This window comes from Candoia aspera, chromosome 1, assembly GCF_035149785.1.
Source record: "Candoia aspera isolate rCanAsp1 chromosome 1, rCanAsp1.hap2, whole genome shotgun sequence".
In the NCBI taxonomy this organism is placed as follows: Eukaryota; Metazoa; Chordata; class Lepidosauria; order Squamata; family Boidae; genus Candoia; species Candoia aspera.
The window spans coordinates 106,722,745-106,735,898 of record NC_086153.1 but is presented as its reverse complement, the minus strand read 5'-3'; positions in this window follow the sequence as shown (position 1 = coordinate 106,735,898).

The following is a 13,154-nucleotide window of genomic DNA, read 5'->3' as shown; positions in this document are numbered from 1 at the left end:
ACAAAAGATAATCTGTTTTGGGGTGAAGGATAAATAATTGGGGAAGATTCTGAAACAGCATTCAGAGCAATCCCCAAAGGATGTTATCAAGCTTCTCCCTGCCTTCTTCCCCATGGTGTGCATCCAGGAATGCCTTCAAGGTTTGTAACAGATTATCCGAGTGAAAGAAAGGCCCATCTGAATCTTGATGAGAGCAGACTTAAGGGTAGTGAAGTGGAAGGCATGAGCATACACACAGGAATCCCAGTTCTTGTAAGTGCCCTTGCACAAGCCCTAAGTGTGTGTGTGTTTGCGGGGAAGGGGGAAGGGAAGAAAAGATTGAGGGGTCTTATTTATGATATATGAAAATCTTTTCATACAAGAACACCATGCCAGCAATCCATTTACAAGTGGGCCCTGCAGCAAAGCATTGCCTTCTGGATGGCTTTTATTCAGGGCTCCAACTTATTCCAGGGTAACCCTAGTTATACCTGTCCTCTTGTGTACTGCTGTCTGAGTTAGCTGTTTCACACTTGACAATATATTTTCAACCTACAGTCCACATTCAGAAAATAGCTCCTGGCATACATATCCTATCTGTAATGTTTTTAGGGATGGATGGGTGGGTGGAAATTTCAGAAATCTGAAAATTTCAGTTTCAGATTTCCTAATAAGCAGCAGGCAATAACATCCTTCCAAAATACCCCCAAACTCAGACTCACAAATATTATAGCCCAGGACCCCTTCAATGTCCAACAAATGGATGAGATGTTTTACTCTAAGATGCATTTTTATTTTTAATTATTCTAAAAATGCCTAATAATGGGTTCAAAGTCAACTGACTTAAAGGAATTTTTTTTCTAACTGGAAAGAAGAAGAAAATTCCCTGAAGTGATTCCTTCTCTGGCCGATGGAAAAAGCCAGTCCGATTTTCCCTTTGTCATGATTTCTTTTTCCCCCGTGGAAGCAAGGTAGCACTTCATGCTTCTGTTAAAACTGATCATTCATCACAAAAATATAGGCCATACAATTCTTAGTTTTAAAGTGCCACAAAACTCTTATTTTTGAGTGTAGGCAGGCTCTTTTCAGATAGAATGCTAATGTTCATGTAACATCGACACAAACCTTAAAGCAGTCCTGAAGGAATGTTACCAGTATTATTACCCAGTTTTGCAGATGGCAGGAATTGAGGCAGCTTGATCATTTTCACAGCAACTACACATACTGGTGGGATATGGCCATTTTAGGAATGTATATTGTGATCTGTAAAGAGAACTCGCTGTTTGCATATTTTACACTGGACAGGTACGGCCAAGGCAGCGGTAGCAGGATTGGGGAAAGAGCAAGGACGAGTATCTTATCCCCCTGACCTTTCAACTTTGCTTATTGTTAGCAAGTTTTCACTAAAAGGTAGTCATACCACTTCTACATTGCTTCTCCCTTTTTTCTGAGTTTCCCTTGTTCTCAAGAGTCTATTATCTAGCATATGTTTACTTAGGTCAGGATGCAACAGACTAAAGGATGAAAAGAAAAAGAGGAAAGCTGGAAATTAGCACATTATAATCAAATTCTGGAATGGGCTAATTTTGCAGCATTTATACAATCCAAAATAATACTGAAAAGGGCAGAAGTTAATAAAATAATTAGTTTTAAAGTAGTTAATAAAAATATAATGGCCCACAAAAAATTCTACAAAATTTATCATCCTACCAAAATAACAAAACAAGTAGAAATAGATTGCTGCTTTCTAACAATTAGCAAAAGAGGATATTGTCAACACTGGGCAGTTTCTTTAATTAATCAAGATACTCAGTATAGAGCTATAAATTTGTTGAATATGAAATAGGACAGGAAGAGTGAGGCTAAGTATAAACAGAATTACAATTCTAATGGATGTGAATCATGCAGTCTTTTTAATAGGTTTTACCCTTCCACAGAGATATGAGTCTACTGCTTCACAAAACGTTTTGAAAATATATTTAGGAGTACTTTGAAACTAGAATTGTAGGGCATGTAAATTGATATAGAGCTACAAAAGTTATTGAGTGTGACTTTCCCCCAAAGGCAGCACTACCTGTCTCTTCCCTGTTATAAGGGCATTGTTCACTAAGATTTTCTTTTTCACAAGTAATTTCCTGTATACTTAACATTGGGGGTCATTTAGACATATGAACCTTCATTAACCTTTTGGGTGCTTTTCCTATTTTTATTGTATTGTTGCTGCTGTTACTGCTCAAATAAAAAAAGGTACTGCAGAACTTCAAAACAGAAACATCTTCTAGGCTAAGTTGAGGGCCTGCATAATATTGGTACATTTTAGGAAAATAAGTTGTAATTAAAGTCTAAGCAAAACTAGTATCTAATCACTCAAGATAACATTAGACTATCAAGAATTGTTGAATTACCATGCAACATCAGAAAAATGAGTAATAGAACATTTTTTTTTCTAAACAACATTTTATTTTAATCTGGGTAGACTAGTTTCAATTCAGTCTGAATAGGTTTTTCTTTTAAAAATTATGTTCTTACCAGATGCATGGACATTTTGAGAGTTTCCTGACTAAATGTTATTAGTCATGCACTTCTGTTTAAGAAATTGAGCACTTTTAACCTTTTCAGTTCAAATCAACGTTGAAGATTACAAAATAGATAACACAAGTGCCTTCATTCCCTTGTCATAATTCTTTATATTATCTAAAATTAAGCTTTGATATTCACCTTGGTCTATATGTACACTTTCATGTATATGTCCATGGATGAGGACAGAAAAACAAAAGTTCCATTTCTGTTATGAAAAACTTAGGCAATAAGAAATACAAACTATTCCATTTCCTGCCTTGCCCTACCCAGCATTAAGTATGAACCAACTTATGATTTCAAGTTAATTCCTGAACTAATCTTAGTGAGAAAGAATGTTTAGATATAGAATGAATTTAAGTGTGTAAATTTGCATACCTGAATCCAAAGAGAACTCAGAATGTTACTGCCTAGGTTCACTGTGTGGGTAGTTCAGAAATCAGTCATTTAATGTATATATGCTCAGGAACAGCTTGTGGAATTCACATTTTGTCTATCACCTACATTCAGTCATTTCTCAGTATATTCTTTGTATAAGTCTGTCAAGCCTTTTCTCAGCCCTCTGCAAATTATTTCCTCTCTTCCCTTTTTTTATAATTATGTGTGATTTTTCTTCTACAGTGTAAGTGTAGTAATCTTTTTAGGAAACAGCAAGGAGTCTGTAATTTGCTGTGAGTCAAAATGCCCTTTAACAAAGAGTTATTAAAGATCAAGGGTTATCACATCCTTTTATCTTTGCAAATGAGATGATATCTTCTATTGGAACAACTGGTTTTTAAAATACTGGAAGTGAGCACTGTCTGCGCTGCCTTCTCTTTTAAGTCTCTTTTTGCAAGTAAATTTTTCATTTAAGCTCCATTTATGTACAGTGTGCTTTTTTTAGTTACATTTTAAAATGTTACTTAGCTCTTGAGATTAACTAGTTACGCTGTATGTTCCTAAAAATCTTAAATGTGCCCTTTACTGTTCATGATTAGAAAATATCTGGAAGCCAGCATTTGGAAAATAAAGGTTGTTGGCCTCTTCTCCCTCCCTCATTTACCACTAATATGTTAGTTTAAATGTCAGGTGATTTTATTAGGAGTGTAACTTAAAATATATTTTAAAAATAGGCATCTCACAAACTAAATAGGTGGGGAAGTTTCCAAGGGAAAATAAGTATTTAGCTTTAGAAATAGTTTAATTAGATTAAAAGTTTATATTTTTTCTCCAATTGTTACCAAGGTCTATTAAACAGTCCTTGATAATAATTTCAGAACTTAGAGGGATTCTCTGCACATACCTAAGTATAAGTAAATGGTATCGTTTTAGCATACCTCCTTATCAAAACTCAGTTTACATGAATGATGCATCTTTACACTTGATAGGAAAATGGAGAGTTCAATTACCTTTGCATTCATGTGTTAATGAAGCAGAAAGTTACTTAAGGGAGTTTCTTTTCACTGCAGATGCCTGTTTGGTTATGCACAAGCTGCTTGCTTAAGTTTTCTCTTATATCTCTTGTCTACATTCAAATGATGGCTTTAATAGTTGCTACCAGTGGCAGATCTGCCTTCTTGGCAACCAGTCTTTTCACCTTCTTCAGCTCAGCAGGAATAAGTAGTGGCCTGTAATTAGTGGAGCCGTCAAGCTCAGTATTTGGTTATACTGATTTCTTTCCCCTCCTCAACCTACACCCATAACTTTGTATATGTAAACCAATATACTCCTCTTTTCCAGTTAACTAGCCTATCAATATAATCATGGCCAAACATCTGAGTAACCAATGTATTAGAAACTGTAAATAGTGAAGATTTTTCTAACACCTCCCACGTTATGACACAGTGATACAAGAACATTTGGGGTTTGTGAACAATTGTCCGATCACAAAATATTCCTACTTTTAAGTCACTTAGGAGATGACTTCACAAAAAACAGCAAGGATTAGTTTGATTACTCCAACGTGAATCTTTACACATAAAAAAATTATTAGTTTACAAGTTTTTACAAAATATTATGAAATAACAATGAATCACTAACTGGCTAAAGAAAAAGAAGCAAGTGAATATGCTAACAGCTGTTACCATGAAGTGAAGTGAATACTGGCTCCACATTGAGATAAAATGAGTAACAAAGTGGCCAAAAATTTGCTAATGGTACCAAAGTAGAGCGATTAAACACTAAATGGTAGCAAAGACCTCCAGGAGGGCATCAAAGTGAGGCATATTCCTGGAGTCCTCTGAGTTTAGTTGTTTGGTTGCAGTCGTTTCATCACCCAGCTAGCTAACATCATCAGTGTGAGTGTGGGGTTTGCTCTCTGTTTATATACAGTAGCTTGCCCTGAAAGTGTTGGTGTGGTGTGGTTTTCTTCTCAATAGTTCCTTGATTGGGGTATTGTTATTTGCTTGATTGTTTGCCTGGAGTTAATCCCTGCTTATCTGGGTGATGGCTGCTGGAGAGGATGTGTTTAGGTCTCTTTGTTTCCTTCTTAGCTTTTTTCATTGTCTCTTTTGAATGATGTGTAAATGTGGTTTACACACCCAAGGGTGTGAATGGTGTGTAAATGTGTTTATATACCCAAGGAAAACTGAGTATCCTAGGCAAAGCTAAATCCAAAAATGCTAGGGAATACCTGGAAGCATGGCATTCAGACAATCAGCCATCAGTAGACGCATAAACCACATTTACACACCATTCAAAAGAGACAATAAAAACGTTAAGGAAACAAAAAGACCTCTCCGGCAGCCAACACCCAGATAAGCAGGTATTAACATCAGACAATCAAGCAGAAAACAATACCCCAATCAAGGAACTACCAAGAAGACCACACCCCCACCAACACTGGTAGGGCAAGCTGCTGTATATAAACAGGGAGCAAACCCCACACTCACCAGCACTGATGATGTTAGCTAGTTGAGTAATGAAACATCTGCAAGCAAACAACCAAGCTTAGAGAGCACCAACAACTCCATCAGTTCAACCCTGAGCTACAGATACTCTCTTCTATTGAGGCATATTCTTTGTGTGAAACTATAATTAATATTGGGACAAAAAATATCCCCAAGTTCATATATATTCTGATGAGATTTGAACTTCTGGTATTTGGGCAGGAAAGGGATTGTAGGGCTGTAGAGGGTAAATGAGTGAAAATACTGATCCAATGCTTTATATGGTCTGGTCTCTGCACCTCGTGAAATGTGTTGTAAATGGGAATAGCACAAAACGAGACATACGATAAAACAGTTTCCCTATGAGGGAAGATTTCATGGTTCATCAGTTTTTAACTTAGATGAAAGGCAAGAGAAGTAATATTACAGAGATATATACAAATGTCTGTATGCATGGTATGAGAATAGGGGAGGGGGTTCACCTGTTTTCACCATCTTAGAGCCTAAGGTCTTTAAAGGAAGCTGAATAGTGAAATTTTTTTAAAATGGTAACAGGAAGATTTTCGTATAGTATGTAATTCAATTGTGGAATTCATATCAGAACCTTTGTGGGGTATCAACATGCCCAGTTGTAAAGGGAGCTTTGTTTCCTACCCTCTCCCCCCACACCAAAGATTTTCCACAAACCACAGAGCTTGTTTATATCATCAAAAGCCACCCCAGTGTGCAGGAGTGCAGTAGATTTAATGAGAATATTTGGAGAAAAAATGAAAGCAATGTGATGATTTAGAGTCCAATGATACATTTCTCAACAAGAAAAACAGCTCACCCAAAGCTGTGAGTACTGTATGTAAGGAGAAGTAATAAAAATATAATTTTAGATGCATTTCTATCAAGGTAAAAGTGTCAGATTCGCTTTTTCATTCACAACTCCTGAAAGTTGTACTTGAAAAGTTGGGGTATAAGAATACGTCATTTCAGCTCAAGCATTCTGGTCTTAGCACTGCCGTTCCGAGTTCTCCAAGTGTGAAACAAGCCTTGGCAGCTTTTATTTATTTATTATTTATTTATTTTTCAAATTTATTATCACCGCCCATCTCCCCTGAAAAGGGACCCTGGGTGGTTTACAATAAAATTTCGTATGTTCTAACAGTAGGTGGATTGCTGTTTTGTGGGTTAAGATTGGACTGCTTTTTTCTTGTTTCCCCCCAAACATTTTATAACAACCAGTCATGTTTCTGCTGTTATCCATTCAGCCTAGATGCTTTGTTGAGCGGAAACAAACAGATATTCTAGGCAGAAGAAGACGACTGCCCGCAGTCTGCTGTTTTAGAAAAGTGGGCAAGGGGTCAGTTCCCTGATGGTGGTTTGTTGTGCTGTATTTTTAGGCAGGTAATGTGAGTGTGTGTGGAAAAAGTTTGTATGGGTGCCCTAGTTTGCTTCCAACACAAGGGCTGCTAATATTGCTGAGGCATATACCTATGAAAATGACTAGTACAATGTTGACTTTTTGAACTGTGGGAGGGGTGCACTCTGCTCATGCTCTTGCATCTTGTTATATATGTTATGCGTGAGGTTAAGAGACACCTGCAGAAACACCTCCCCCCCTTTTTGGGAGGGGAGGGGCTTTGCAGCTTGCCATGTGTCCAGTTGGAAAATTATTCTTTGTAATTTCCAGTTTAGTTTGCACCCAGCACACTCCCAGTCAATCCCTACACCCAGATCAGAGCAAACACACCTACCTCTCAGTTCAGCTAGCAAAAATATACCTTAAAGTTTATTTATTAAAGATCAGTACACTATAGAACTGTTAACTGGCAAAATGGGACAAAACTAGGAAGAAAGAAAGACCGGAATAACAGGCAGGAATTTATATCTCTATATATCAAAAGGCACGGAACTTTCCAGGGCCACTAGAAACCATCTTGTGGATAATTAGCATAGACAATTCCAAAGAGAGCGACCTTTGGTTATTCCAGCTTTCACCCTTCTACATGCATATCAGCAGCAGAGTGGAGGTAGAAAGTAGGACACCAGGTGATCCCTTCTCTCTTCAGCACTATGAAAGAAATAATTTGGGGAACAGGGATGATGTATCCAACACATGCAAGCAGCATCAGGAAGAAACAACATAGTTGTTTTTGCTTGGCTTGCATGTGGCAGGTATGTTTCCAAAAAAAAGAAGAAATGCCTACAGAAAACTGCCCAAGGAAATTTTAAAACCCTCATTGTGGAGATGTACTAGTTGAAAGGAATGTTAAAAAGACTTTAGCTGCTCTGTCTATAATCTCCTGGCTAAGTGATCCAAAGGGTTTGTTTAAATAAATTGGAAAAAGCAGTATCTGTTCTTGGGGGAGGGGCATTTTTGATAATGTTCATTTAAATAGGTTTTTCAGAGTAGCTTATTGTTTATTCATTCAGTCTCTTCCGACTCTTCGTGACTTCATAGACCAGCCCATGCCAGAGCTTCCTGCTGGTCATCGCCACCCCCAGCTCCCCCAAGGACAAGTCCGTCACCTCTAGAATAGTGCTGTTTTCTAATCCTGAGTTCCATGCAGGAACACAAATAAAAGCATGCATGACAAATAATTTTCTAACCTTTGATTGAATGCATACATGAAGGGGAGCCCTCTGAGTATTTGGTTTCACTGTCAAATTACTCTTATTGTCAGGTGTTTTTTCCTGATATTTAACTGGTGTCTTCCTTCCTGTAATTTAAACCCATTATTACATGCCCATTCTCTGGGATGACAGAGATTGTGCCTTGGCCTTCTGTGTGTCATCCTTGCGAGTATTTAAAGAGTACTATCATATCATCCTTCAATTTTCACTTTTCAGGGCTAAATATATCCAGTTTTCTTAGTCTCCTCATACAGCTTAGTCTCTACTTCCTATTCATCCTCATCTCCCTCCTCTGACTCTGTTCCATTTTGTCTAAATCCTTCCTAATGTGTAATGCTCAGAGCATCAATATGATGTCCTTGTTCTTGCACTAGTAAACAAGCCTGAGGGTTGTAGTTTCCAACAACTATTTAAGAAGTAGGAATGCATTTGATCAAGAATTAATTTTGTGGGCCTGGAAGATATGTTTGGAATTTTGGGAATATGTTGTGGATTGTCTTACAAAATGGCTGGGAATGGCAGTAGGGGCTTTCTAATTCACAAAATTCATAGCGCATCAATTTACCAGAACACTACTTCCCCACTTTTCCCTCCTCCCACAGGACATTCCATATTACCTCTGCTTGCTTTGTCCTGTTTCTGGGCAGGCAGGTACACTTACAAACAAAACTCTGGTCTGCAGTCACTCATTTTATTTTCTAAGAAAGCATGTGGGGGCAGAGACATTTTTGGAAATTAAGAGGATAATGCAGGATGATGCTTTATTTTGAACTGTGCCAACTTTCCATTTGAATTTATGTCACAATTCGTAGAATAAGATAAAGCAATATAGCCAAAATACTGTGTTCAGTTACTTTATACCTAATTGAACTGCAAGAACAAAAGGTGAAATTCCTAGTTCTTAGTGCTGTTATTTTTGTAGAATTAGTTCTAGAGATTAGAACTTCTGACTTGGTGGTGCAATTGCTGTAGTGCTGATAACCATAAACCACTTTCCACATAGTGGAATAATTGTGGTCAAGATGCCATAAGTATGGATTAAAATTTATGTCCAAATCGTTTTAGAATTTGAGTTGAAAATATTCTGGTAGGGATGAATCTCTAGTTCAGAAATTGGCACACGGGTTGGTGAGTTTCTGCTGATGAAAGAGCATGGAGGCTCTCAAATTGTACTGTATGTTTGCCGTGCATTCTAAGTACAGGTAGTCCTCGCTTAGCAACTGCCTGATTTAGTGACCATTCAAAATTATGATGGTGCTAAAAACCAATTTAGTGATCAGTCCCTGCATTTACGACCTTCACAGCATCTGTCTCCGTTCTTATTTTCACTTGCTTATTTACCCCATACCAAGATGTCCTCAAAGAGAAGGAGAAAGAACCCCAATTCAGCTGAAGGAAGTAGCAAGAAGAAAAGGAAAACTGAAGTAAAATCATAAGCACAGTCATGGTCACGTGATTTTCACTTAGCGGCTGCTTCACTTTGCTGATCCCAATTGCAGTGACTAAACGAAGACTACCTGTATGTCTGTTCAAAATGATATTCCACTGATATTATTCATTTCCTAGTAAACATGTAAATATTGTAGTTTAAATCAAGCTGCAGATTTTTATCTCTTCGCTACAGTTGTATTAGAATGCATGAATGAATTCTTGGTGCTTTTCAGCCATCAGGTACACAAGTAACTTTGTTGCTTTCCACAATTTAGGCTTTATTAATCTTCCCGAAGTGCCTTCCAGAAATATTGGATGACTGCAACTAACATCCCAGCCAATAGGGCTAAGAGAATGGGGATTTTAATCCAGGCAAACCAGAGAGGCACCAAGTTAGGGAAAGTGGTCTTACATTATAGCAGCAAAGAAGGAATGAGTTTTCACAGCAAATAAACAACTCCTCAAAGAGTTATTTAAGGGAGTCTTTGTTAATAAAAAAAAACATTGATTTGAACAAAGCTGTTTTTTTTTTCCTGTGTTTTCTGTATAGAGAGAACATAAGGTGAAGAGATACTATCTTTTCTCTTTTTTTTTTTACTGAGCTGTGCTCACTAGGTATCACACTTGACAAATAATATTGAAAACGGTGTGCACACTGACATGGCCAATTTCTAGTAAGGTCAACGTTTGTTAAATTAACACTTCAGTTTTTTTAGTTTTATACACATAAAAATATATATTCTTATGACATACCTATGTTGACCAGTAACAGCAAGTTGATTCTTGTAGGACTGATCATGTTACATTTCCTATTAGATTTGGCCTTTTTTTTTCAATGCCCTCAGCTACCTTCGGTCAAAACTGACATGAAGATAGAGAATATTTTTGTTTTTTCCCTTATCCCCTTTAAAGGACACATGAGAAATATTTTAGCTGCCTTCACTTCTGAAGCATCTCTGATCTTATTTGTTTAGAATTTGCTTCAAATGAAGAGGTCCATCTTTCCTTTCTGAACTTTTTTTTTTCTTGGTGAGTGGAAGAAGTACTTGTTCCTTAGCTACTTCAAAGACAAAATATTTGAAGTGAAATATAAGATTTATTGTAACCAAAGCTATTAAAAACTGCTCCTTGCCTCTCTATGTGTGTATTTTCATTGGTTCTTTCTGGAATTCTGCAACTATTGTGGCTTCACTGACCTCACCTTCTATCCTTCCAACCCACCCCCAAGCAAAATGAATCATTTTAAGAAGCAGCCTATATTTAGCACAAAGGATACAAGAAGTTCATAGCAAACGTTTGCCACTTGGATTCTCTGCAAATGTCTTCACGGACCATAGTGATGAATAGTGCAACAGCTCCATTCTAACCACTTCTGAACGCTGAAGGTCATTTGCAGGGTATATCCTCTGCTCAACATGAGACTGAAGGGATATTTATATAGTGACCTCTTACAAGGAATTACCCTGCTGATTAACATGGGTAATAACATTGTAGTCAGAGTATCCTAAGAGTAGGGTTGCTGAATTTAAATATAAAGGAGTAATGATTGAAGTTCATAAACTCCCCTTTAATTCTTCCCTTTAAGGATGTTGACAGATGTTAAAGAGTTATTGCAGATAATAGCTAAAGCTTTAAGAGTTTAGAGCAATGTGAGTTTAGATGAGTTTAGAGCAGTTTAAGATTTTAGATGAGTGAACTTCCAACACCCAGAATTCCCCAGCCAGCATGAATTCTGGGAGTTGAAGTCCACTCATCTTAAAATTGCCAATTTTGAAAAACACTGGTTTAGAGTGACAAAGTGCTACATGAACCTCAAATGTTGGGCAAGGAGGCAGAAAGGTAGATGCACTTCTATAGAGGAGTATAGAGATAGCTTTGAAGAAGGTATGCAAGGGCAGTTATGTAAACACCCAGTTTAGCCCTCAGAGGGAGAACGGAGTGAGAAAGAAACTCAGGATTTCCCCACCTTGATTCTCTTGGATTTAAGAGGTGGAAAGAGAATCTCTGTCAGGCTTTCAAGATTCTGTCATTATTCTCTGCATCAATGAAGTAGAATTCCAGTAGTCCATACAGAATCTGATTCCAGACCTGGCTTATCTGAAAGGGCTGACCTCCTCCAATTTGCTCCTCCTTTTTTTCAGCTTGAGAGGGAGAAGCATGGCTCTCAGTGGGTTCCTAGGCTTGCACTGAAGCTCTGAGGTCACTGCCTGGGTGGAGAACTGCAATATTCAAGCCATGGCAAGGAGAAGTAGTGGGAACTGGTCCCGACTCTCAGTGTGACAATACCTTGATGTGGGGCTGGGAGTGCTGTCTCCTTTTGACCTGCTGGGACTCTGATGGCCTTGCTTCTTCATTCTCCCAGGGTTCCCCAGGCTGAGAAGTCCTGTATAGGGGGCATGGGAAGATTGGGAAGTCCAGTGCAAGGTGACAGCCCAAGTCTGACTATGCTAGGAGTGAGTGGATGTGCCCTTTGTCTTGACTTTCAGTGTTTCTACATTATAACAAGATTCCAGCATCTTTTCTACAGAGCCATTGACTTCTGTGATCCTAGCTGCTCCCCACATAGGTGATATTGACCATATTTCAGTTCCAGCGACAGTTGCAACCCCACAATCATCCCACAGCCATCACTACAGCCTAAGTAGCTTGTAGTATACAATAAGCAGATAGTAGCTTTGTTTCATGATGATGATGATGATGATGATGATGATGATTTAATACATATTTTGTCACCAAAAGAGAGCCAACTTTCTTGATTCAATTCAGTTTTTCAGGTTCCTTCTGTTCATCTTCAAAGAAGCTAAACCCTAACCCTAACTCTAACCTGTTCTTTCAGGTCCCCCAACAGTGCACTCATCACTGCTGTAACTGAGTCCATTCACCTTGCTTCTAGTTGTCCTCTTCTTCTCTTTCCTTCCACCTTTCGTAACATTAGAGCCTTTTCCACAGAGCTAGATCTTCACATAATGTGTCTGAAGTAGGATCATTTGAGCTTGGTCATTTGGGCCTCAAGTGAGAATTTTGGGTTGATTTGTTCAATGATCGTTAGTTTGTTTTCGTGGCTGTCCATGATATTTTTGGAAGCTTTCTTCAACACCAAAATTCAGAGGTGTTGATACTCTTCCTACCCTGTTTCTTTGAAGTCCAACTTTCACTTCCATAGCTTGCACAATTCTGATCTTTGTAGGTATAGACATATCACGGCATTTGAATATCTTTTCCAAGGCCTTCACAGCTGCTCTACCAAGTCTTTAGATATTGTATTGGTAATTGTTCTAAGGCTAGTAGCATTTTAGCTTATTTTTATTTTATTTTGTGCCTCTGAGTCTGTGTTGACTCCTGGCGGCTTCCTGGACTATTCGCTGCAGTGTTCTTGGCAAGATTCCAGAATTAGTTTGCCCTTGCCTCCTTCCTAGGGCTGAGAGTGCGTGACTGGCCCAAAGTCACCCAGCTGGCTTTGTGTCCAAGGTGGGACTAGAACTCACAGTCTCCTGGTTTCTAGCCTGGTGCCTTAACCACTACACCACACTGGCTCTTTTAGCTTATTACCATGCTGTATATAATTCTGTATCATTCAACTGTACAGTGTTAGAATATACTGTATATTGCATAATTTTTTACCTCCTGTCAAAATACTCCTCTTGCAGAATCCTTATGTATAAGATTGAAGTCTTCAAA